Source organism: Xyrauchen texanus, chromosome 32 (genome assembly GCF_025860055.1).
Source record: "Xyrauchen texanus isolate HMW12.3.18 chromosome 32, RBS_HiC_50CHRs, whole genome shotgun sequence".
Classification (NCBI taxonomy): domain Eukaryota; kingdom Metazoa; phylum Chordata; class Actinopteri; order Cypriniformes; family Catostomidae; genus Xyrauchen; species Xyrauchen texanus.
Genome location: NC_068307.1, coordinates 4,568,133 through 4,592,627, shown reverse-complemented (window position 1 = coordinate 4,592,627; position 24,495 = coordinate 4,568,133).

Genomic DNA, 24,495 nt, shown 5'->3' with positions numbered 1-24,495 from the left:
AAAAGCTTGGAAAAATAGTTTTTTGGCATAATCTGAGGTAAAGCAACACAATTTATGATACATGTTTTGTCAGATTTTCCATCTGATTTGAAATGTGTTCTTTGATCGTAATCTTGACCAACCTTTTTGGAGATTCCTGTCTTTCCCCATTCAAGCAGACAGGAGCTGCACTGTCATGACTGGAAATAGCCTCCTGAGAGCATTCCAAACATGGAACATGGAAGTTTATCAAGATATCCTACAGGATAACGTCAGGGTGGATGTGTGCCAGCTGAAGGTCAGTAGGTGTTGGGTGATGCAGCATCAAAGAAAATCTACCTTTAGGAGTGTCCCAGTCAGAGCCCAGGCCTTAACCCAATAGAGATCCTGTGGAATGACCTCAAGAGATCTGTTCACACCAGACATCCTAAGAATATGGCTAAGCTGAAACAGTTCTGTAAGGTGGAATGGACCAAAATTCTTCTGAACATAGAGCAGGTTTAATCCGCAGCTACCAGAAACGTTTGGTTGATGTTATTGCTTCCAAAGGAGGATTGTCCAGTCATTAAATCTGGTTAAAAAGGGGTTCACTTACTTTTACACAGCACTGTGACTATTTAATGGGATGTGTTCAATAAAGACATTCAATAGTATACTTGTTTGTGTGTTGTTAGCATAAACACATTGGATTTGTCTATACTTTTCACATTTTGTGGCCAATTAAGGCAGAAGACCAGCTAATTCCAAAGCGTTCACATACTGTCCATTATATCTATTTCCACTGTATCATTCAGAAACAGATAAACCATAATGCATTGCTAAGACAACCAATAATATGCTGTTTTTAAGCCACATGACCTTTGACTTTCTTTCCTGGGCTCACCCTCACAAGGAAGTCAACTGCTGAAGTGCTCCACAAATGCTTAAACACATTTTGGTAAATTTCTTAAAAATCATGATTCTTTTTCTGCATATTTGATAGCTTTATTTAACATAGATTTACAGAAAGACGTGAGGAAAAATGGACTGCTGGCAACACAATGATATTGCACCTATGCATTTCCTCATTGGGAATTTTTTATACACTGTGGCATCTATTATGTTATTACATTTATTTGGAAATAATTAATACTTATATAATAATAAAATCCTTAAATTTATATAGCACTTTTCTAGGCACTCAAAGCATATGGATGATGCAACAGCAGCCTTAGTGCACCAGAACACCCACCACCTATTGGTGGGGTGGGGAGGAGAGAGACGTAGCCAATTCAGGGATGGAGATTAATACGAGGCCATGATGGATAGGGATCAATTTGGCCAGGACACCAGGGGGGGTTACAACCCTACCCTACTCTTTACAAGAAGTGTTCTGGGATTTGTAATGACCACAGAGAGTCAGGACTTTAGTTTACCATCTCATCCAAAGGATAGTGCCTTTTTAAAGTATAGAGTCTCTATCACTATACTGGGGAATTAGGACATACACAGTGTGTAGGGTGAGCACCCCTTGCTGGCCTCCCTAATACCATTTCCAGCAGCAACCTTGGTTTTCCCCAGGTGGTCTCCCATCCAGATATGGGCCAGGCTTAACCCTGCTTAGCTTTAGTGGGCAACCAGGCAAGAGCTGCAGGGTGATATGGCTGCCAGTCAATGTTTACCATAATATCATTGCATAGCAATGTTTAATGGAAAAGGGAAGAAGAGAGCACAGTTGGTTCTTCTGATTGACAACAGTATATTGATAATCGACAATATTGAAGAATTCATGATAATTATTCACTTAATTTTAGTTTATAGTAGTTCCAAGTGTAGAAATACATCAAGTGATTAAATAAAGAATTGGAACATGTTTCATTGTTGTACAGAGTTATTTTTGGTCAGAAAATCATAGAGGAAAATTTTTTCCATTGTTTGAACATAATGCGTGAAACCATAAAACCCATACATAATATCCATGCAGAAAAACTAAAAAGTGTTGATATCTAAAAGTGCAGTCTATATCAAGGCTGCTGACAGGGTTAGTAAATATGTTCGGTTTTTTTCTGTTAGTTACTTTTTATATGTTTGTTGTTGCTTTGTGAAACCAAGGCAACAAGCTGCTCTATAAATCATGTATGTGGATGTTCAGACTGGTTGTATTCATGTATACAGCCATAGTACGAAGTGCCTTCGTGACCTTGTTTAGCTCTGGTGCATTCAACCTTTCACTAGAACTTTTTTAGGCATATCGCAAAAAGAAATGCTGACGTGAATTAAACAAAAACTCCAGAGCATTCTCTAACTTTATTTCAAACGTTTGTAATCAAAGTTAACTTCAGTGCACTGAGAGTGAGAACTGTTGTGCGTTTCTCCCATGAGTGAAATGATGGAGGCTGAGAAAGAATTTTCAAGATTCATGTTTGAATTTCTCTGTGCAATGTACAAAGGATCAGTCAGTTGCAAGTATAAGCTTGAAAAACATCAAAATAACTTAGCTTAAGTTGGAACAGGATATTTTTTATCACTTTACTGTAAATACGGTGGGCCCTAAAAGTATTTATGCCACACTTAAAAATGTATGAATGTCTTTGCATTAAATAACAAAATATCAAACCAAGTCACATTTCATTTAAAGAAACGCAGTACACAACGTTATCCAAGAAAGACATTTAAAAACAAATCAACATACTGTTCAAAATTAAAAAAGGACCCAAGGTCTTTTAATCAAAAGTAACATTTCAACAATCTCTGGCATCCATGGTTGAGGTTGAGTATTATATTTTATTTGATTATTTTTGTGTTTAATTTTGTAAGTTAAGTACATAAAATCCCATCCGGAAGGAGCATTGTAAAAAAACACAGCCATTAATAAGCTGCTGTATCACCATGTCTTGATGGGATGCCACACTGAGTGCTTGAACAGGTGTACAAATTTAATTGAAGTTTTATGTCAGAATATATAATACCCATCCAGTTGAAGCTCTTGCAACAGATCTCTCTTTAAAGTGCACTTATCAAAACATTTAAAGACATTTCGATTTTCTTAAAATTACAAGTTAATCCTATCTTTTCCATTTCAGCATGCTGGCTAGCAGGAAATGAGTCAGAAAAGGAGACATGGTGGTTCAGCCGCGAAACGTGGTGAATGGGCCGCGATAAGCAACAATGAGCTGCTGCATTATGCAGAACGGACCACAAAACAGCGCGATATGCAGAAAAGAACAGCGAACACCCCCTACCCCAATACTAGTAGTTCTGAAGGGATGTTTTTGAGAGGTTTGGATGCATCATTTGGTTTGGACCAGCAACGGCAGATTCTGATCAGTTGCGTAAGAAAGTAGATCCATGCATAAATGTGTTCCATGTATATATATATATATGTATGTTAAGGCGTTACATTACATTTTACATACAAAATTGTAAAAACTAAATCTACAATACATGCACTTTTACAGTAAACTATTGTTAAAATTATGGTGCAAAACAAAAACAGATAACAGGAGTCCATGTCTGAGGAGTCCTTCACATTTTATTATATTTAAATGAAATATTTATGTTTCTTATTTTTTATAAAATGTTTGTACATTGCAGTGTTTAATGTTATATTTTATGTTGTTTATTGCATTATTTCAGTGTCAATATTTTTTGTAGTTTCAGTAGGTTGGGATATAACCATTATTTATGTACTGTAAGATATACGGGCACCAAAATTACATTCCGTAATACCTGAAATATTGTCACAGTATTTTTCACTCTGAATTGCTGGCAACCTGTTGCCATTTTTAAAAAAAAATATTTTAAACCATATATTCATATGTTTTTACATGTCATGTTTCTTTAGTGCGGACATTTAAAAAAATAATTATCTTTTGTCTTCCATGTTTTTATACTGAGCTAATGCTATTTTCTGTCCCCTGAACCTAACCCTTACACAAACCCAGGGCTGGACTGGTAATCTGGCATACCAGGCATTTTCCCGGTGGGCCGACGCACTTTGGGGGCGATCAGGGGTGGACTGTCCATCAGGAGAACCGATTGTGAAACGGGCCGAATGGGCCGCGATAAGCAACCCACCCCCCACCCCCAACAAACCTTTTGCTTTTTTACATTTTAGTAAGTTGTAAGCTGTTTTCCTCTTGGTGCATGTAAGTAATTTCAGGTTTTACTACAGTATTCCATCATACATTGTAGACAAAACCTGACCCACCACAAGCACCAAACACACAAACAACATTCAAAATTCAGGATTCAGACATTTTTGTTGCCACACAACCAAGTTACAGGCAATTGTGTGCAATGAAAGGAGGGAAACAAGCTTGTACACCACATAAGCAGAAGAGTAAGAGAATAGACCAATAAATACAGTAGATAAATTACATGTCACTGTGTAAAACAATGAACAGCAGCTCTAAGGAGGTCATTAGCATTTTAATACTGTGGGTTAAAGGCTCTGATTACAGCGGGGAGGAAGCTGTATTTATTACATGGCAGCTCTTTGAGGAGATCAACCTGTAGAATTTTCCTGAGGGCAGAGGCTTGAAGAACTGATGGGGTCCCGAAAAGAGTTCATTTGAGGGATCATTTGGCTTGCTCTGAGCGAAAGTTTGAAAAATGAATGTATTGACGGAAGTCTGCTTCTGGTGATCTTAGAATCTTTGTGTACACTCTGTTCCAGTTTCTGTAGACGCTGATGTCAGAGCTGCCATACCAGACAGTTATGAATGTTGTCAAGATACTCTAATGATGGTTGTGTATGGTTAGCTTGTTACTATGTACATTTTAAATTTGGACATTTTAAGGAATAGTTCACCTAAAAATGTCATTCTGTCATCATTTACTCACCTTAATGTTGTTCCAAACCCGTATGACTTTCTTTGTTGTGGAACACCAAAAAATATAACGTGCCTTTTGCCTTAGTTATCGATATAGGCAAAATCCACAATCGTTAAACCTCTAGTTTTGGGTGGCGTTTGCACACCCTGGCACACACGTGTCTATGCCACTGTTCTACAGTACATAAATGTCAAATACTTTAGTATCAGTATCAGTATAGTTCTGAAAGTTGTGCCATGTTGACATTACAACCATTTTTATGGTGATTAATGCCATTGTCCTGACCCCAACCTGCCATCCAGTCCATTGCTTTATGGTAGCATGACTCATTGTCTATGTTTAGATCAGATATGATGATGTTGTCTGCAAGTTTGATGGTTCTAACTGAGCGCTTATGAGAAGGTTACATCGTAGGTGAAAAGTGAGATGAGCAGGGAGTTGAGTCGCAGCCCTGAGGCGCTCCAAATCTGATGGTTAGACTGCTGTGTGTTGATAGATTATTCACCTTGACAGCCTGTGACCCAGACACCAGAGGCCAGGGATGGAGGGATGGTCATGCAAAACAGTATGCAATATATTTAAAGTGGGCAGATTGGGTTAAAAGTGTTGTGGAAGTTGTAGGAATACAATTTGTGAGACTGCAGGGCTCTGTTCCTAAATCTAGCATCACCAATAACTAGTCTATTACAAAGGTTTTGTATACAGTACTGTGAAAAATTCTTGGACACATCTTAAAAGGTATCTTTTTAATACAGAATTGGCTGCTTTGTTTATTAATCAGTTTAAATGCATTGAGCTGCAGCAAGTCAGAAAGTACTATTTCTTTCTAGCATATAGCACAAAAAAAATTATTGTAGAGCACCTGATTGGAGGGCAGGGCCGGGCTGGAACAATGCACGCCCCGTCCCCAATCAGCCTGATGAGGCGCACAAGGGAAATGCCAACAAGGAGCAACAGAGAGAGAGGAGAGAGAGAAAAAGAAACTCACTGACCGGTTCTCTGATGCGCTGTCACGTGGTTCTCGATCACTCCTCCGACCTCTCAGGCGGACAGCAACCACTCCTCCCCGGGCAGACCGGAGTCAGACTTCCGACACCCAGTGGACAGAACACCCATTCCCGGCATCCCGGGGACACTACTCCACCCCTGCCAGCGGCCCTACCGCTCCAGGTGTTCGCCCAGACGACGGTATTCTCTCAACCCATCTACATATCTGGGGGACGGCAGGGCACTCTGCCGCCCCTGGCGGCAGGTGGCCCCATCGCTCCAGGCGGTCAGGGAGTTCAGTACCCACTCGCCTCGCGGTTGGTGGCCATTCCCCGTGTCCAGGCAGTTGGGTTACTCCGTCCCCCGGCGGATGACAGCGGCGCTCCCCTGGGTTGACGGCAGTGTCGTGGACTCTGCTACAGGGCGTCCCTCCTCCTTCCCGGGTTTTGACACCAATGTAAACAGGTTAAGATGAGCAAGGAGGAGGCGAGGACCGGCTTGACAATATAAATACAGTTTAATGATAAACTTAAACAAAAACACACAAACAGAGCGGCTGCCTGTAATCCTCTCTCGGTCGTCACCGGCCGCCTTTGTCCCTAGCATCATTCCAGACCGGCCCTGACCTCCTCCGCTCTACAATTACAAATTGTCCATATCTGATTTGGAATAAGAAGACAGACTCTCCAAGCCTCCGAAAAGTGATATTAGGTGAGTTGCATAACAGCCCTGTTAAAAATATACTTATTGGCAGAATCAAGAAAGGTTCACACATGTGATCATCTACCCCCGCCGTTTAGTAGCATATGGTGTGATCCATGGCCTGGCACACTGACACTTTGTTCCCATCATTGTCCACCTGATCTCAATGGCAAAATCCAACACACTTTAGGGTAAATACATAAGAGTCAGTGAACAAATGGTGGTCTTGTAAGCTGCATGTAAATATATCCTTTAGTTATGACTCAATGCACACGCTGTTTTTCCACCAAATGGACTTGCAAAAATAAACATTGTTTTCAAAAAGCTTTCCTGAATATTCCCATATGCCTTTGGTCAAACAAAAAGATAGTCCTGCAACAAACTCACATGATTGGCTGAATCAATAATGCTGTGCCAGGATGTTCTAACAAACAGATCAATGTTTTGAATTTGCCACAGAGCCACAGTGTTAGATCAACTTACAAATGGTTTCTTATAGTTGTATCTACATATTAAGCTTGGATACAATAAATACTTTTAACATTCAAAATACACACATCAGCTTTAAGCAAGTGTAAGCCTTAGATAAACAGTGTAGTGTGACATTTGAACTTTTCTGTGGTTATCCATCCTTATTACCTCCGATTACGGAAGTAAAATAGGTTGTGAACGGTGCTTCATGTTGACTTTAAAGAGTTTGTATATTGCAACAGAGTGTACTGTATGTTGTCACATTACAAATTATGCTTCGAGCTTGTTTATGAGACTGTCACACATTTAATTAGTCATCAAGGAAGCGCATTATGTCTTATTCAAAAGCATTGTGACAGATGACATATGGTGGTGGTGACATGAGTGCTTTATATTTTTCTTGTATTATTCAATTCAATGAACTATATTTGTATGATTGTTTTTTTTCTCTCTTTGACCGATTTGTAACTTAAACACATGCACAGAAACCATTCTGGAAAAGTGCAAGGTAGATATAGATATAGTATGCATGTTGTAACCTCTGAAGTATTATATTGTATGCATGCATTGTTTGATTTGGCTACGGATACAGCTACAGTAAATCAATAAATGTTGCCTGACACCCTGTCTAGACCGGACGCAAACAGCACATTCCACTGATGGATGCCGTTGTTCTATTTCTGACACGCTACAGAGCTCCAGTCCATCTGAAATTAAATCATTGTACTTAGCAAATGGGTCCATGACAAATAAGGAGTGTAAGCATTAAAAATAATAAAAAGCTTAATACAACTCATTTTATACTCTCTGGGGGTTGTTTTATATTTTCTTTAAACTTTTATTTAAAAAAATATATATATATTTATTTTTCTTACTCAAGGCATTGATAATGTCATCCGGTTCTAGTTACTTTTTTGTAAAAAAAAAAAAAAATGTAAAGTAATTTTATATATATGTAGAATGTATTTAAAACTTCATTTACATAATATGTATATCTGTTTGCATTTTGCGCCCCCTAACGATTCAATGAACAAGGAGGAAATATTGACATTGTTTTGAAATAATTTTTCGGAAAAGCTATTAGAGGTTTACAAAGCAACTTAAAAGTAATTAGTAATATGATTAAATTTTCAACAAAGTAATCAGTGATGTCAATAATCTAAGTACAATTATATATATATATATATATACCACAGTTAGTTCTGGTCCTCAAATCTGATTGGACGAGAAACATTCCTTGAGCAATGATGGTCTGACACCATCATCACTCGGACGCTTCACTGTGTGTGTCACTCCGCTTGTGTTCATACTGTTCTAAAAGTGTAAGAGCAGTGCAGTCTGTTAGGAGTTACTGTCTTTATTTTTGAAATTACATATGTTAGCCAGCAGGTGGTGGCAAAAGATCATTTTTGTGTGTAATATGAGCTAGTTGGTTAACGTAAAGTGAATCCGTTAGTCATAGTTTACATAGAACAGCACTCTGTAACCGTTCGTATTACTAATACATTACCAAAGCTAGGAAATAGCTTAAAACAGCTTTAAACTGACAACTTCAGGATTAAGACTCATCACAGCTGAGAGACACAACAGACTGATTTATTACAGAACTCAGAGTTTCCACATTGGATACATACTGTTTAAAATGGCAGAGGACATCGCTGTTTCTATAGTGAATGACTCTTGCACAACGGCAAGAGTCGAAATAGGGAGGAATACCCCCACTTGGACATCTATTTTCCACTGAGAAAGCTGACAGCATCTCTGCTTGGGTGTAGCAACAGGTGATCCACATGCTCTTTCTCTCTCTCTCTCTCTCTCTCTCTCTCTCTCTATCTCTCTCTCTCACACACACACACACATCCATCCATCTATCCTTGTTTATCCAATGACTTGTTAGAGACAGTGAAGTGACATTTTTTAATTACTAACAGAGTCTTGGATGCATCAGATTCTGATCCGTCGTGTAAGAAAGTAGTTCCATGCACAAATGTATATATATATATATATATATATTTTGCATATTTCAAAGACTGTGGAGTTGAATCATTATGTATATATATTTTTTAAACTATATAGAATAATGCTTTGAATTTGCATAGGACACCAAAATGGAACAGGGTGTAAATCTGTCAACTTGCCAAAAAAAGGTTTAACTCTATAATGATGATGATTTAGTTGTTCGATTTTTGTATGCAAACCATAAATCTGGGTATACATATTTCCTGTATTTGATTAATAAGCTCTCAAGTTGCATTTATTTATTTGGCAGACAATTTTATCCAATGCGACTTACAAAAGAGGAAGCTGATTTGATTCTGATTAATTTGGTTATGTTTCAGTCATTATGTCCATTAACAAATATATATATATCATACAAATTGAAATCTCTCTCAATCCTATAAAGTGAAAGAAATGATCTCACAATTTATGCTGTAATGTATACAGGTAACCCTCTAACTCAGTACATTACCAAAATAAAATAATATAAAAAATAAAATACGAAAAAAAGAACAATAGTTTCCAAACCATGCAGTTCAATTACAATTTATTGGACAGATCTAAAAATCAACACAACCAAAACTGACGTCAACTTTAAAGTAAAAGCGAAAGATGGATCTTTGGTTTTTAATCAGTATCAGTGTTGTTCAAATTAAGATCGTGATTAATTTGAAAATCGTTATTTTTATTCAGTCAGACCATCCAGCTACTTTACACTAAACTGAGACTTAATTTTGGACAGGTGTCACTTTGTATATTTTAGGCATTATGCACTTTCGTGATGATTTTTCCAAATAACTACTGGTGATTACATTTCAACATTCCATTTTAATGTTATCCAACTCAATTCTTTGAATGCCGAAATTGTATGCAAAAAAAAAAAAACGAAAAACACTCTGGTGGCTCAATCAATCTTTACCATCAAATCTCCAGGTGGCTTGTAATTTCTGACTTCCACTCATTCACTTGCTAATTTTTGGGGTCGCTCAAGGTGGTCTCCGAACAAGTTGACCGTTAATGAAATGAGCAAATCCATCTGGATCCAGATAGATTGCTCTGGATGGCAGCGGAATTCCATTAAATCTTGGCAAAAGAGACTGATATCCTGAGTCTCGCCAAAGACAAGTGGCGTGGCCGAGGAATGTATCACAAGAAAAAATGACTCCCATCATGGCTCACCCAGCTCGAGCAAGTCTCCTCCAGTAATCCACATATTTGTGATTGAGTAGAAATGCATTCGTTATGGTTTCCCTTAGGAAAATAAGCTATTAGTTGTGCATGCCATATATACAGTAGGCGTGTCATGAATTGCTCTAGCCTTTGTCTCCCTCATATTTTCTTTTCAAAACTTACAGCATTATTATCTGTGAAAGCTTGGCTGTTCTGCAAAGTTTCTGCAGATCGGTGCGTTGACATATCATTGTCTCTTTGATTGAAACGGGCCCCGAGAGCCTTGCTGTTTGGCATTGTGCTGTCCTCTTGACAGTCGGACTGAATAACAGACTATCTCACCTAGTGCAGAAACATTGAAAATATTATTACACAAAAGAGTCTTCAGACAGAATTGCCTTTGAGGATTGAAACAGAGCTGCAAAGATACAATAAACTATATAGGGCTGTTTTTGCACTCATATTTGTGTGGTCTTCGAATAAGATTTTTTTTGCTCCTTTTTTCTGTACATCTGCACTCACTCTCACTGAGAAAACATGGAATGGAACTACCAAATAGACACATTAAAGGAATAGTTCACCTAAAAATGACCATAAAAGTAGTCTATTCGACTCGTGCGTTATATTCCAAGTCCTCTGAAGACATATGATAATTGTGTGTGAGAAAAAATCAAAGCTGTTCTTTGCGAGTAATCTTACCCTCCAGTGAGCCATTCAGTCGAGAACAATATTTTTGAAATTGAGAACTGTAACGGTCTGTTTCCTGAGTGAAGCTTTCTTTTGAGCCGGTTCTTTTAAGTTAACCATTGGTAACACTTTACAATAAGGTTCCATTCTTTATCATTAGTTAATGCATTAGGTATCATGAACAAACAATTCATAATATACTTTTTACATAATTTATTAATCTATATAATCTTAGATTATAAAAATACAATTGTTCATTGTTAGTTCATGTTAGGTTTGCAGCGGGGTGTGTGTGAGTTAAAGGTACAGACAGGAGTAGTCTAGCTACGCTACTTTTTTCTACTTTTTTCTCTCCCATTTATGTTGTTCAAAAGGAAGTACAGTTTGATTGGTCTATTTCTAAAAAGAGATTACTTTTTTTTTAAAGGTCCTGCTCCTTTTTTTCACCTAATTTATTTTGTTCAAATGGGAGATTTCTTATTCATTGTATTTATTTTATTTATTTACAAAAGGTCTTTTTTTACACATACTTCCCAATTTTTTTTTTTCAAGTTTCAATTATAATAAAGCGTTTGTTCAACCAACCAACCAACCAACCAACCAAAAAAAAATAAATCATTAAAATAATAATTGTGTAATACCATATACCATGATACCGTGAAACCGTGATGTTTTCTGAGATGGTTATTGTGCTGTGAAAATCTGCACTGTGCTATCCAAAAGTTGTTGAGCGGGGGCTGGTTTTTGCTTGTCGCTGCCCATTCGGCACATTTAGCGGTTAGTTATACCGACCCTTGATCGGCCCAAAAGTGCATTGGCCAACCGGGAAAATGCCCGGTATGACAGATTACCAGTCCAGCCCTGATTATAGTTTATAAAGTTATAAACATGGATATTTTTCTTACAAAAACACATCACTTTGCTTCAGAAGGCCTTTATGAACCCCCTGGAGCCATATGGATTACTTTTTTGATGGATGGATGCGCTTTTTTGGGCGTTAAAATCTAAGGTACCATTCACTCCCATTATAAAGCTTGGAAGAGCCAGGATATTTTTGAATATACTTCGATTGTGTTTGGCTAAAAGAAGAAAGTCAGATACACCTAGGATGGCTCGAGGGTGAGTAAATTATGGGATCATTTTCATTTTTGGAACCATTACTGTAAAATGTTGTCGGACCATTTGAACCAACTGAAATCGTACTGATCTGGGCCCCGTTTCCCAATAACGATTTATCTTAGCTGTTAAGAGCATTTTCTATGAGCTGTTTTACAAATGTTCGTTATTCTTTATGTGTGTTTCCCAAAGCTGCACTTTACATGAAAGCGCAAGGACGCTCTGTAAGTGCTACTTCGCTGTCCATATTTCAAGTGATGATTTGTGACAGTTTAGTGTGGAGTGGTGGTGGCGTAGTGGCTAAAGCACAGGGCTGTTAATCAGAAGGTCACAGGTTCTAACCTCACAGCCACCACCATTGTGTCCTTGAGCAAGGCACTTAACTCCAGGTTGCTCCGGGGGGATTGTCCCTGTAATAATTGCACTGTAAGTCGCTTTGGATAAAAGCGTCTGCCAAATGCATAAATGTAAATGTAGTGTCGCTTGTTACTATAACTTTACGTAACTTTTTTAATACATAATTTTCCTCGCTAGGATATGTTTACATTTATTTTCTAAAATACTCAACCTAATTAACTACATCATTAAATGTAGTTTCATGATCATTTTTTGAAGATTTATCGATCTATTACCTTTTAGATAATCACTGATTGATTTCATAAATTCTGTGGGTCGAAGTGCAATTGCTTTCAGGATCAGTGAAGATATGTTAATGGTCTGTGGTTAGCTGCTAAGTCCCAGTGATTGACCCTGCCAATGATCAAGCACATATTGAATATTACAAGGTTCATGGTGTTGTCAGTGGAGTGCAAAGTAGAGAGCTAGAGGCTGCACTTTAGGAACATTCACCAATCAAGCAACGGTCTGTTCTTTGCATCCCAAAGTGATAATGGCCAATGTTGCACATCCTAGTGTGGACGAGAGCATCCTCGAGTGTCTGAGAGGCAGATGAGCAGGTTTTAGAAGAAGAGGGAGGGACAGTTTGACAGGCCAAGATAGACCATTTTACCCTTAAATAAAAAAATCTATATTCCCTCTGAATTTAATTTGTAAAACAATCATGCTGCCACTTTGTACCAAATGCATGGTTGTGCACACAAATCTGTGTAGGTGATTTATTGATTTAGGCCTAATTATTTATTCAGTCATGTATTTATCTATTTTATGCATTTATTTGAAACTATATAATTATGTAGCATTATACATTTAGATAGCCTGGTCAAACTACCTGTATATATAGTCTAATTGATATGATGTTCTTATGTGAAAAGAGCAGTGTAAAGAATATCCAAATATTCTTCTATTGTGCTCCATGGAAAGAAAACAAATAACAGCATAAAGGTTAGTAAATAATAACAGAACTTCCATTTTTGGATGAATTGTCCTGTATAAAACCTTATCAATAGACTAGCCTACCTGGAATTCTTCTGTTAATGCCTAATGGCCCTTTTCTAGTATCATTGCCAGTTTTAAAATATTTTTTTCAACTAGCATTTTAATGTAGCTCATGTTTTTCTTAATGTCTCTGGACGTGTCAGCAGGTGTTGCAGAGTGCATCCAGGTAGCAGAAGAAAGGAGGACATTAAAAGCAGTAATAATGAAGATTAAAAATGAAGAGCTTTTGGGCCTGTAATTATAACGCTACGGGGCTAGGAATATAATGTGTTAGCGCTCATTAGGGCGCTGGCCAGTGACACATTTCATTAATGAATCGGCTTCTGTCTCCAGGGAGTGCTCGGCAGAAATATCCCCAGCCCCTTAAAATCAAGCTCAGAAAGAAAAATCGCTTTTGGCACCAGCTCAATACTTTAGTAATTCTTAGGTGTGTGTAGTCAATGAGGCAGCTAAACAGATGTTACTTATACGCTAGAAAAGAGTGAGGAATTTTGTAACTGGTTGAGTTTGTCAGCATTGCATAACGAATCTCAGGAACAAGAATTGGTCCCTTGTTGACGTTGCTCCTGCTGTCTTCTGATTGTTTGAGAAGACCCATGAGAGCACAAATTGACTCTTTATGCATAAACTCCATGAGCGTGTTTTGTGGTTGCATCAAAATGAATAATTTGATGAAGTTTCTAGAAGTTAGTGTAGTCTGGCATAGTTTTGTCTGCCCCATTCTTTCTCAGGTAACATTGTATTTTTTTATACAGCCAAGGAAAACAAAGGATGATAAGACTTGTGCCCTCATGCCATGTAGGGTCAGACATCTAATCGATTTTTCTCACTTTGGCAAGAATAGAAGTTTATTTCAAGGTCTGCTTTCATATCAAGACAGATTCTCACCTTGTCATATCAGCTGTACTCTGGCTAGTAGATTAACAGATAATGATTGTTTTCTTTTTATAAATCAAGACAAACTACAGAGCATTATTTCAGGGTTCCCGTGGTTCCTTAAAAAGTGTTTTCCAAATTTAAGGCAATCAAAAGTCTTAATTAAGAGGTCTTAAATTTGAGAACACAATCAGGCATCACAATATGGCCTAATGTCATTATATAAATGCAAAAGATTTAAATTTAATGAAACATATGGTCTGCATGTGATGCATGCTTCAAACTGAAGACAGGGAGCTCATGATACAATGTTTCCAGTGGTTTCAGAGCAGTTTCCCCTTACATAAATTGAGAGTTCATGGCAAATTTGCAGCAATAAACTGCATATGAGATTTAATTCAGTTTGGACTCTTTTATGATCCATGTATGGGCCGTCCCGTCACAGTAAGGAAAGACTAAGACATTTTTTTAACACATTAAATACATCAATTTAAAAAAAAACTGCCATTTGATTAATTGGTTATCGGCATTCTTAAAACAACGTACTATCGTTATCAGCAAAATCCAATTTTGGTTGACCTCTAATTCATACATGAACAAATAAAATTAATTCTGTATCATATTTAAATTGGTTTAAGTCTTAAAAAAATCTTAAAAATTCCTACATTTGATTTAAATAACTGCAGCGATCCTGGATTTTTACCAAAAATAAATAAAAATAATAATACTACAACTTAAGTAAATAAAATAGGTTGTGTTTCTGTTTCTATCCTACATCAGCCATCTGAAGTAGAGCCTGGACTAGTCATAAAATGTAGTTTTGTTCATAGATATGCTTGTAACATTGATACAGATATACAGTACATTGAATATGATCAACATTTGTTATTGAGTTTTATTTTTACAATATTCCTATCTTTATTTTCCTCTTCCTTTTCCTATATTTATTTATTTATCTCACACTATTTATTCTCTGTATTGTATCTATTTTTGTACTATAAGTTGTAAATGCTAATATAATCATTCTAGTTAAGCTTTGTTGACTCTGACTCTGTACAAAATATATACATAAGGGCCAACAGATGACATATATGTACCTACAATGCTTGCAATACCTAAAAGGAATGATTGGGAGACGCGTATAGTTCTAGTGATCTTCTGTGATTCTCATCCAACTCAACCTATTTAAAAGCAGACATCTTGCATCTGTTTACTTCACCCAACAAAATCTTTAATATTATTGTTGCTTATATGCTAATCTTAGCTGGAAGGCATTATCTCTGGATGATCTGTGCCACTAATTACATGCCTTGCGGACAAAGATGGCTCTCATCATTTCTGCAAGAAATCCACTTAAGTGGACGTGTCTGGCCTGCATGTTTGACAGAGTGGATTAGATTTTAGTCTGCATCACCTATGTTTTTAGGGCTGTCAGTTGATTGAAATATTTAATTCTGATTAATTCTTCTCCTTATTATTTTTTTGTTTTAGTTTATGCATTCAGTTATAAGAAATGTTAGTGTGTAAATATGACGTTCGACAATTTGTATGGATGTCGCTCATGACGTTGATTTGTGTAATAGCACTCTTTACTCGTCTCACTCACGCAAAAGCCCACAACCGATTCAATGTTTCTCAAACTGCATTAAAATACTGGCAATGCAAATATAGACTTCATACCTGCAATACTTCAATAACACAACACCATTTTACAGACTTCATGTCAGTGTCTTGTGTAAAGATTCCTGTCCTGGTATTCGCATTGCTATGAATACACTGTATAAAAAAAAAAAACAGGATAAGGAAACCTAGTTTCATAGAATCCTGTTCTACACCTACATCTTTTGCAAACAGATTTTTATGTGATGTGTCGCATCAGTTTCCTGTTGAAACACTTGAAACGCTGCAACAACAATCACTTTTATTTCTATCGGGAAGACACGCAGGCTTGAGTGAAGTTTAAGATGCCATTTATTTGATAAATGTAAAACAGAAGGTAATGTCTCTCTCTTTGGCGTAGGCCCCGTCCGGCGGTCCTAGGGAGTTGTGCCCGGAACGTCATATCCTGCCGGAGATAGGAGGCAGGGGCGAGGAGCCTACCCACGTGCGGGACAGGGCTCATCTGGTGGTGGTGGGGTGGTGGAGGTTGCCTGTGTTTTAGCGCACTGAAACAGCAATGTGATAGATTGTGAGCAGACTTATAAAGCAATGGCTTACATGCTAGTCTTCCTGCTAGAACTACACTGCGCTTACTTTTACTTTAACACAAATCTGGAGTATAATGGAAAAGGATCAAGTCAAGTCAAGTCAAGTGGTTTTTATTGTCGTTTCAACCATATACAGTTAGTACAGTACACAGCAAAACGAGACAACGTTCCTCCAGGACCATGGTGCTACATAAAAACAACAAAGGACCAACCCAGGACCACATGAGACAACACAACGAAATAAAATACCTATATAAAAAAACCCTACATATACCTATATAAAGTGCACGTGCAAACATGTGCAAAAAGTACAGGACAGTACAACAAATTTTTGACAATGAACAGGACAATAGACAGTGCAGCGCCGACCAGTACTCAGTAGTGCAAAAAGATGACAGTTTCTAAAAATGTAAACATAACATACTATGAGATAATGTTCTATGCACATAGCAGTTATTGAGGTAGCAGACAGTTATAAAGTGACAGTAATTAACGTGCAACTCAGGACACGTGTGTGTCAAACCAATCTCTGAGTATTGAGGAGTCTGATGGCTTGGGGGAAGAAGCTGTTACACAGTCTGGCCGTGAGGGCCCGAATGCTTCGGTACCTCTTGCCAGACGGGAGGAGGGTAAAGAGTTTGTGTGAGGGGTGTGTGGGGTCATCCACAATGCTGGTTGCTTTTAGGATACAGTGTTTTTTGTAAATGTCTTTGATGGAGGAAGAGAGACCCCAATGATCTTCTCAGCTGTCCTCACTATCCTCTGCAGGGCTTTGCGGTCCGAAGCGGTGCAAGTCCCAAACCAGGCAGTGATGCAGCTGCTCAGGATGCTCTCAATAGTCCCTCTATAGAATGTAGTGAGGATGGGGGTTGGGAGATGTGCTTTCCTCAGCCTTCGAAGAAAGTAGAGACGCTGCTGGGCTTTCTTGGTGATAGAGCTGGTGTTGAGGGACCAGGTGAGGTTCTCCGCCAAGTGAACACCAAGGAATTTGGTGCTTTTGACGATCTCCACAGAGGAGCCGTCGATGTTCAGCGAGTGTGTTCACCTTGTGCTCTCCTAAAGTCAACAACCATCTCTTTTGTTTTGTCGACATTCAGGGACAGGTTGTTGGCTCTACACCAGTTCGATCAGCCGCTGCACCTCCTCTCTGTATGCTGACTCGTCGTTCTTGCTGATGAGACCCACCACGATCGTGTCATCGGCGAACTTGATGATGTGATTCGAGCTGTGCATTGCTGCACAGTCGTGAGTCAGCAGAGTGAACAGCAGTGGACTGAGCACACAGCCCTGGGGGCCCCAGTGCTCAGTGTGGTGGTGGTGGAGATGCTGTTCCCGATCCGGACTGACTGAGGTCTCCCAGTCAGGAAGTCCAGGATCCAGTTGCAGAGGGAGGTGTCCAGGCCCAGCAGGTTCAGCTTTCCAATCAGGTGCTGGGGAATGATTGTGTTGAATGCTGAGCTGAAATCTATGAACAGCATTCGAACGTATGAGTCCTTATTGTCTAGGTGGGTGAGGGCCAGATGGAGGGTTGTGGTGATGGCATCGATCCGTTGAGCGGTTAGAACGATCACGCAAACTGCAGTGGGTCTAGTGAGGGGGCAGCTGGGTCTTAATCTGCCTCATGGCGAGCCTCTCGAAGCACTTCATGATGATGGGTGTAAGTCGCGACGGGACGGTAGTCGTTGAGGCAGGACACTGAAGACTTCTTTGGCATGGGGATGATGGTGGTGGCCTTGAAGCACGTTGGAACGACGGCGCTGCTCAGAGAGATGTTGAAGATGTCGGTAAGAACATCTGCTAGCTGGTCTGCACATCCTCTGAGCACTCTGCCAGGAATGTTGTCTGGTCCAGCAGCCTTCCGTGGGTTGACTCTACGTAGAGTTTTCCTCACATTTGCCGTGGTAAGACAGAGCACCTGGTCGTTGGGAGGAGGGTGGACTTCCTCGCCATCACGTCGTTCTGCACTTCAAACCGAGCGTAGAAGTTGTTCAGCGCATCTGGAAGGGAGGCATCTTTGTCACAGGCAACTGATGTTGTCCTGTAGTTGGTGATGGCCTGGATGCCCTGCCACATGCGGCGCGTGTCACCGCTGTCCTGGAAGTGACTGTGGATTCTCTGGGCGTGTGCGCGCTTTGCCTCTCTGATTGCCCGTGACAGTTTGGCCCTAGCTGTTCTTAGGGCTGCCTTATCGCCTGCTCTGAAGGCGGAGTCTCGGGACCTCAGCAGCGTGCGCACCTCCGCAGTCATCCACGGCTTCTGGTTGGAGCGTGCGGTGATGGTCTTGAGAAAGTGACATCATCAATGCACTTGCTGATGTAGCTGGTCACTGATGCTGTGTATTCCTCCAAGTTGGTAGAATCGCCATATGTTGCAGCCTCCCTGAACATGTGCCAGTCAGTACACTCAAAACAGTCCTGAAGAGCAGAGATGGCTCCTGCTGGCCAGGTTTTCACCTGCTTCTGAAGCGGTTTTGTGCGTCTGACTAGCGGTCTGTATGCTGGAATTAACATAACAGAGATGTGGTCTGAGTAGCCGAGGTGGGGGCGGGGCTCCGCCCGTGCAGCGCCTGGGATGTTTGTGTAAACAAGATCAAGCGCGTTAGCCCCTCTCGTTGCAAAGTCTACATACTGATGGAATTTAGGGAGCACTGTCTTGAGATTTGCATGGTTGAAATCTCCGGCGACAATAAACAGTCCGTCGGGGTGAGCGTTCTGCAGTTCGCTCATAGCCCCATACAGTTCACAGAGCGCTTCCTTAGCGTTAGCGCTGGGGAATGTAAACTCGGTTATGCAAACAGTGGTGAATTCCGTGGTAGATAAAAAGGTCTGCATCTAACAGTCACAAGCTCCAACAGCGATGAACAGTAACTAGAGACTAGCATAGAGTTCTTGCACCATTCCGTGTTGATGTAAACACACAAGCCACCACCGCGAGTCTTACCGCAGAGAGCTGTATTTCTGTCGGCATGAAACGAGGCGAGCCCGTCTAGCTGAATGGCGGCATCCGGAACTCTGTCGCTGAGCCACGTCTCCGTGAAAACAAAGACGCAGCAGTCTCTAAACTCACGCTGCGTAGCCTGCTGGAGTCGGATATAGTCCAGTTTATTGTCCAGGGAGCAAACATTTGAGAGCAGGATAGGCGGGAGAGCCGGCCGGCTAGGGTTTGTTTTAGCCTAGCATGGACCCCGCCCTCTTTCCGCTTCCGCTTTCTCGTACACCGCTTACGACGTCCTCTCCCCGGCCACCGGCATCAGGCGACGCCGAGGGCTGGAGGCCTGGTCTCCGCAGCAAGCCGAGTGCAGCGTAGCGCCTCCTGCAGGTCATCATGCAGCTTGGTTTTTGCATGAGTCTTATATTTCAGTAGTGTCTGGCGATGGTAGACACGAACACCGGTTGCTCCGATGTCCATGTGTTGCAAAAGTTGGGTTTTTTAACAAAAATAGCACCATTGTGGATCCGGAGTGGCCGCTGCGTGCTACCGCGCCGGCATCTTGGATCAAGATGCATTGATCCAAGATCAGTGCATAATGCTAACTTATGACATCTAAACACTTTTACTATAATGCATGACTTGTTAGGCAACACATTTTCATGTTTGTATTACATAATCAACTACATTTACAAGCTAGTTCGGGTACAATCAAATATGTGCTGATGTGTTTTTTTGTCTTACTGTACTGGCAGAGTTTATATAGTCAAAACAAGTGAAAAAATCTACCAGTGATGAAGAAGTAATCCAAAGTATTTAGAATACATTACTGACCTTGAGTAATCTAATGGATACATTACAAATTACATTTTACAGTATGCATTCTATAATCTGTAGTGGAATACATTTGAAAAGTAACCCTACCAACCCTGTATGTGTGTATATATATTGTGTATATATATATATATATATATATATATATATATATATATATATATATATTATTTAATTTTTTTTTGCTTGAGTACTTCATTAATAATGATAATATTTATGATAAGAATTATAACAAAAAGCTCAGGAAATTGTCATTAGCTTTTCAGTATGTCAAAAAATACAATAGTTTCCAAATGCACTTCAGTTTCAAATTAGTAATTAGAGACAATTGAATTGATGGAAATTATATTCCGGTAATCACAGCACTGTGAAAATTGAGACGTGAGCCATTTGTTTTACATGCCAGCAGTGCACCCGCAGTCAAACGCCTGGTGGGCTTTCGTGAGGAGCACAACTGCAGGGGGAGGCACAGATAACATCCTGTGGTGTAGTGACATTTGCCTGTTGACAGCAAAGCAACTCTGACTATCAACAGTGTTATAAGAATGGCTCTATTCACTGTGATGACCTTTACAGTGTTTTGTTTCCTTAATATTACCATAATATTGATTTATCTTCCATGACATTGCACAACATGGAAGATAATCGTTTTTAATGACCAGTGTTGTGTAATGTTACTTTTAAAAGTAACTCGTTAGAGTATTGCGATACTCCTTTAAAAAAGTAACTAAATCAATAAAAAAGTTACTTTTTATGGAAAGTAAATTGTTACATTACTTTTGCGTTACTATTGCATAACTTTTTTCTCACCGCTACTCTCTCTTCTGCTGTGCATTCAATACAAATACAAGAGATGTGTAGAGACATTACAGGTCATGCTAGCTACTGTACAATACCCATGTCAAAACAACATATTAAAACAAACAGATATTTAAAAATAACTGGAATGTGCATGATTTGTCTTCCCAAATTTAGCAAAGTCCAACATCTGAACCTGCCTCATATCTGTCATCATATGCGGTGCCCATCGACAATGCCAGAGTCAACCTGAGATGTTCTTCAGAAGTCAGGATAAAATTCAGTGGAGAATGCCAACCTAACATGTTCAAGGAATAAGTCTGATGAATTAATTAATATTTTTCACTTATTGTAAATCATCTCAGTGCAGCTTGTTTTGAGTTTATCCACGGTGCGTACAGACGTAACTGGTTGATCGCATACAACTGCAAAAGCGCATGTTGGTACAACTTGAATGGAATGGTTTTTAATGCTACCAAAATGTCTTTAAAACTTTATGTTTAACGAATCAAACTACAACAAAAATGTGGAATATTTTAAGAAATTAAGACATTTTGTCTGCGTACACAATCCATGTAGTACATTGCTCACAGCTACTGATCCAGAGTCAGCTTCTCTCACCCCATTCTGCCAGTTAAGGGGAGCTGTAACAAGGAGCTGTTCGGCTGCATAAGTCAGGGAATAGAGTGAGTATTTCACCCTGTGTATCAGGTTGTGGCCAGTGGAAGACTAGTCTTATAATCCCACTGCCTAGACGTGTTTAATGATTTCACTCAATCGAATGTTGAATGTTAAAAGTTGATCCTTGAGAAGTAGGTACAGGCAGCTATAAAACAAAGCAATTTGGATGCATAAACAGTCAGAGATCATCCCATGTTATATGTATCTGTATAATCATGCCGTGGCCACGGGAAGACTTCTCCGGGCTTATGCCTATGCCATATTATACCACGACAATGCGTGATTACACACTTTTAAATGCAGCCTACATGAATCAATTGCGAGAATCAAAGTATCACTTACCCGAATGTTACATTTTTGAAAGAATGTTGCCTTATGAGGAGACATTTCTTAACTCTTGCTGTGATTGTCATGACAACGGCACAGTTTATGATGGCTGCTCATGTAAGCTCCAGTGCACAAAAAAATCCACCGCTACAAATGATGAGCACAACTGGATTGCACTGAAGCGTTCAGATTTACATTCCTTTACCAGCAATATTTTGCCATTTTTAAAACATAAATCTCATGGTGGGCTAAAAGAAGACATGTTGAAGACATGTTGCAGATTGCTGATAAGCATGGCTCATACTCTCTAGAACTACAATACCTATCATGCTCACACACACTACATATTGGAGTGGTGGTGGCGTAGTGGCTAAAGCACAGGGCTGTTAATCAGAAGGTCACAGGTTCTAACCCCACGGCCACCACCATTGTGTCCTTGAGCAAGGCACTTAACTCCAGATTGTTTCAGGGGGATTGTCCCTGTAATTAGGGCTCTGTAAGTTGCTTTGGATAAAAGCATCTGCCAAATGCATAAATGTAAATATTGTGCATATCTGGTAATCAAGCCTCCACACTCACTACAATACCCATCATGCACTACATCTCATCCATGAAGTTTGCACACTTTTTTACTCCTGATTAATCACAATACGGGGAAAGGTGACGTGAAAAAAGCAACATGTTACTTATTTAAAATATTATTTAAATATTATGGTCTAAAATAAAAAAAAAAAAACAAATATTGCATTACTTTACAGGTTACTTGAAAAAGTAATCTAATTACGTAACACACGTTACTTTTATCGCATTAGTTTTTTCAATGAAAATAATACATGGATTGGAGATCTTTACAGGCAAAACACTTTACCTTCACAGCAAATTTTTTAATTAAAGTTATTGAACACTTTGTCAACACTATGTCAACTTGTGCTTATTTTACATTGCATAATGAACCAAACTGTTTGAAATGTGAAATGGTTGGGGTGTGGGTAACCCCCCAGTAATTAAAACAAGCAAGTTTATGGCACACAAACTAGACTACAATGTTTTTAAAACAAATGTACCATTTAATTTTCTCTTTATTTGATCAAAATAATGACAATACATTATTAAAAAAAAAACTACTCTTAAAACTACCTGTCCGTATTCTTTACATACAGTACATGATAATAACAATTGAAGAAAATAATAATAAAAAAAATATATAAGATATAATAAGATAGAATTACAAAAATTACATAAAAAAACTACTGAAACGTAGCTAATAATATATATATTCGTTTATACAGCTCTGGAAAAATTAAGAGACGACTGCAAAACTATCAGTTTGTCTGGATTTACTATTTATAGGTATTTGTTTGAGTAAAATTAAATATATATATATTTATTCTATAAAGTACTGATAATATTTCTCCCAAATTCCCCCAAAATATTGTCATTTACAGCATTTATATGCAGAAAATTACAACTGGTCAAAATAACAAAAAAGGTGCTGTGTTTTTAGACCTCGAATAATGCAAATAAAACAAGTTCATATTCATTTATTAAACAACACAAAACTAATGTTTTAACTTAGGAGTTCAGAAATCAATATTTGGTGGATGCATGCATCTTGGCATGCTCTCAACCAGTCAGTCATATTGCTGTTGGGTGACTTTATGCCACTCCTGACAAAACAATTCAAGCAGCTCGGCTTTGTTTGATGGCTTGTGATCATATGTCTTCTCTTGATCCAATGGTCTTGATTGGGCTGGCTATGAAAAGGTCTTGATCTGGTGGTCCTCCATCCACATCTTGATTGACCTGGCTGTGTGGCATGGAGCACTGTCCTGCTAAAGTTGGGGAATATTGTCAGAGCAGAAGAAAGCAAGTTTTCTTCCAGGATAACCTTGTACGTGACTTGAGTCATTCGTCCTTCACAAAGACAAATCTGCCCACTTCAAGCATTGCTGAACTACCCCCAGATCATCACAGATCAGTGTCTGTAATAGCATGCAGTTTGTCCGTCGTTGACAAACTTAATAGGGAAAGCATCTTTTCCCTTATATTATCAAAAAGACGTTTAATGCTTAAGCTTTGCAACTAGCAGATACTGTATGTTACATTGAAGAAATATATGAACTTAAAACAATAGTTGCTTTATTGAGTTGCATTTTATTTTTGTACTTTTTTATTGACATTAAATATACCCTCAATTAGAGAATGAGCCTCATAATGAACGATGCTGCCAATTTGCCATCTCCCAGCATACATTAATGAATCATGTGGTTAATGTTATAGGCATGTGTTGTTGTTGTTGTTTTTGTTATACAGTACCTGTAATTTCTTGATTGTGTGGTGATGTTCAAAGATCCTTTTTAAAATGATACAATTGTAGAATTGCTTTATTTTTTGTGTTAATTTGTTTCAAAATTGCTACACTTGGCCATAAAAGCTTTAATGCAGCCAAAAGAACAGTGCTTAACAGTAATGCACATGTTAACAGTAATCCACAATGGTTTCCACTTCTTAGGATATTCTGTGT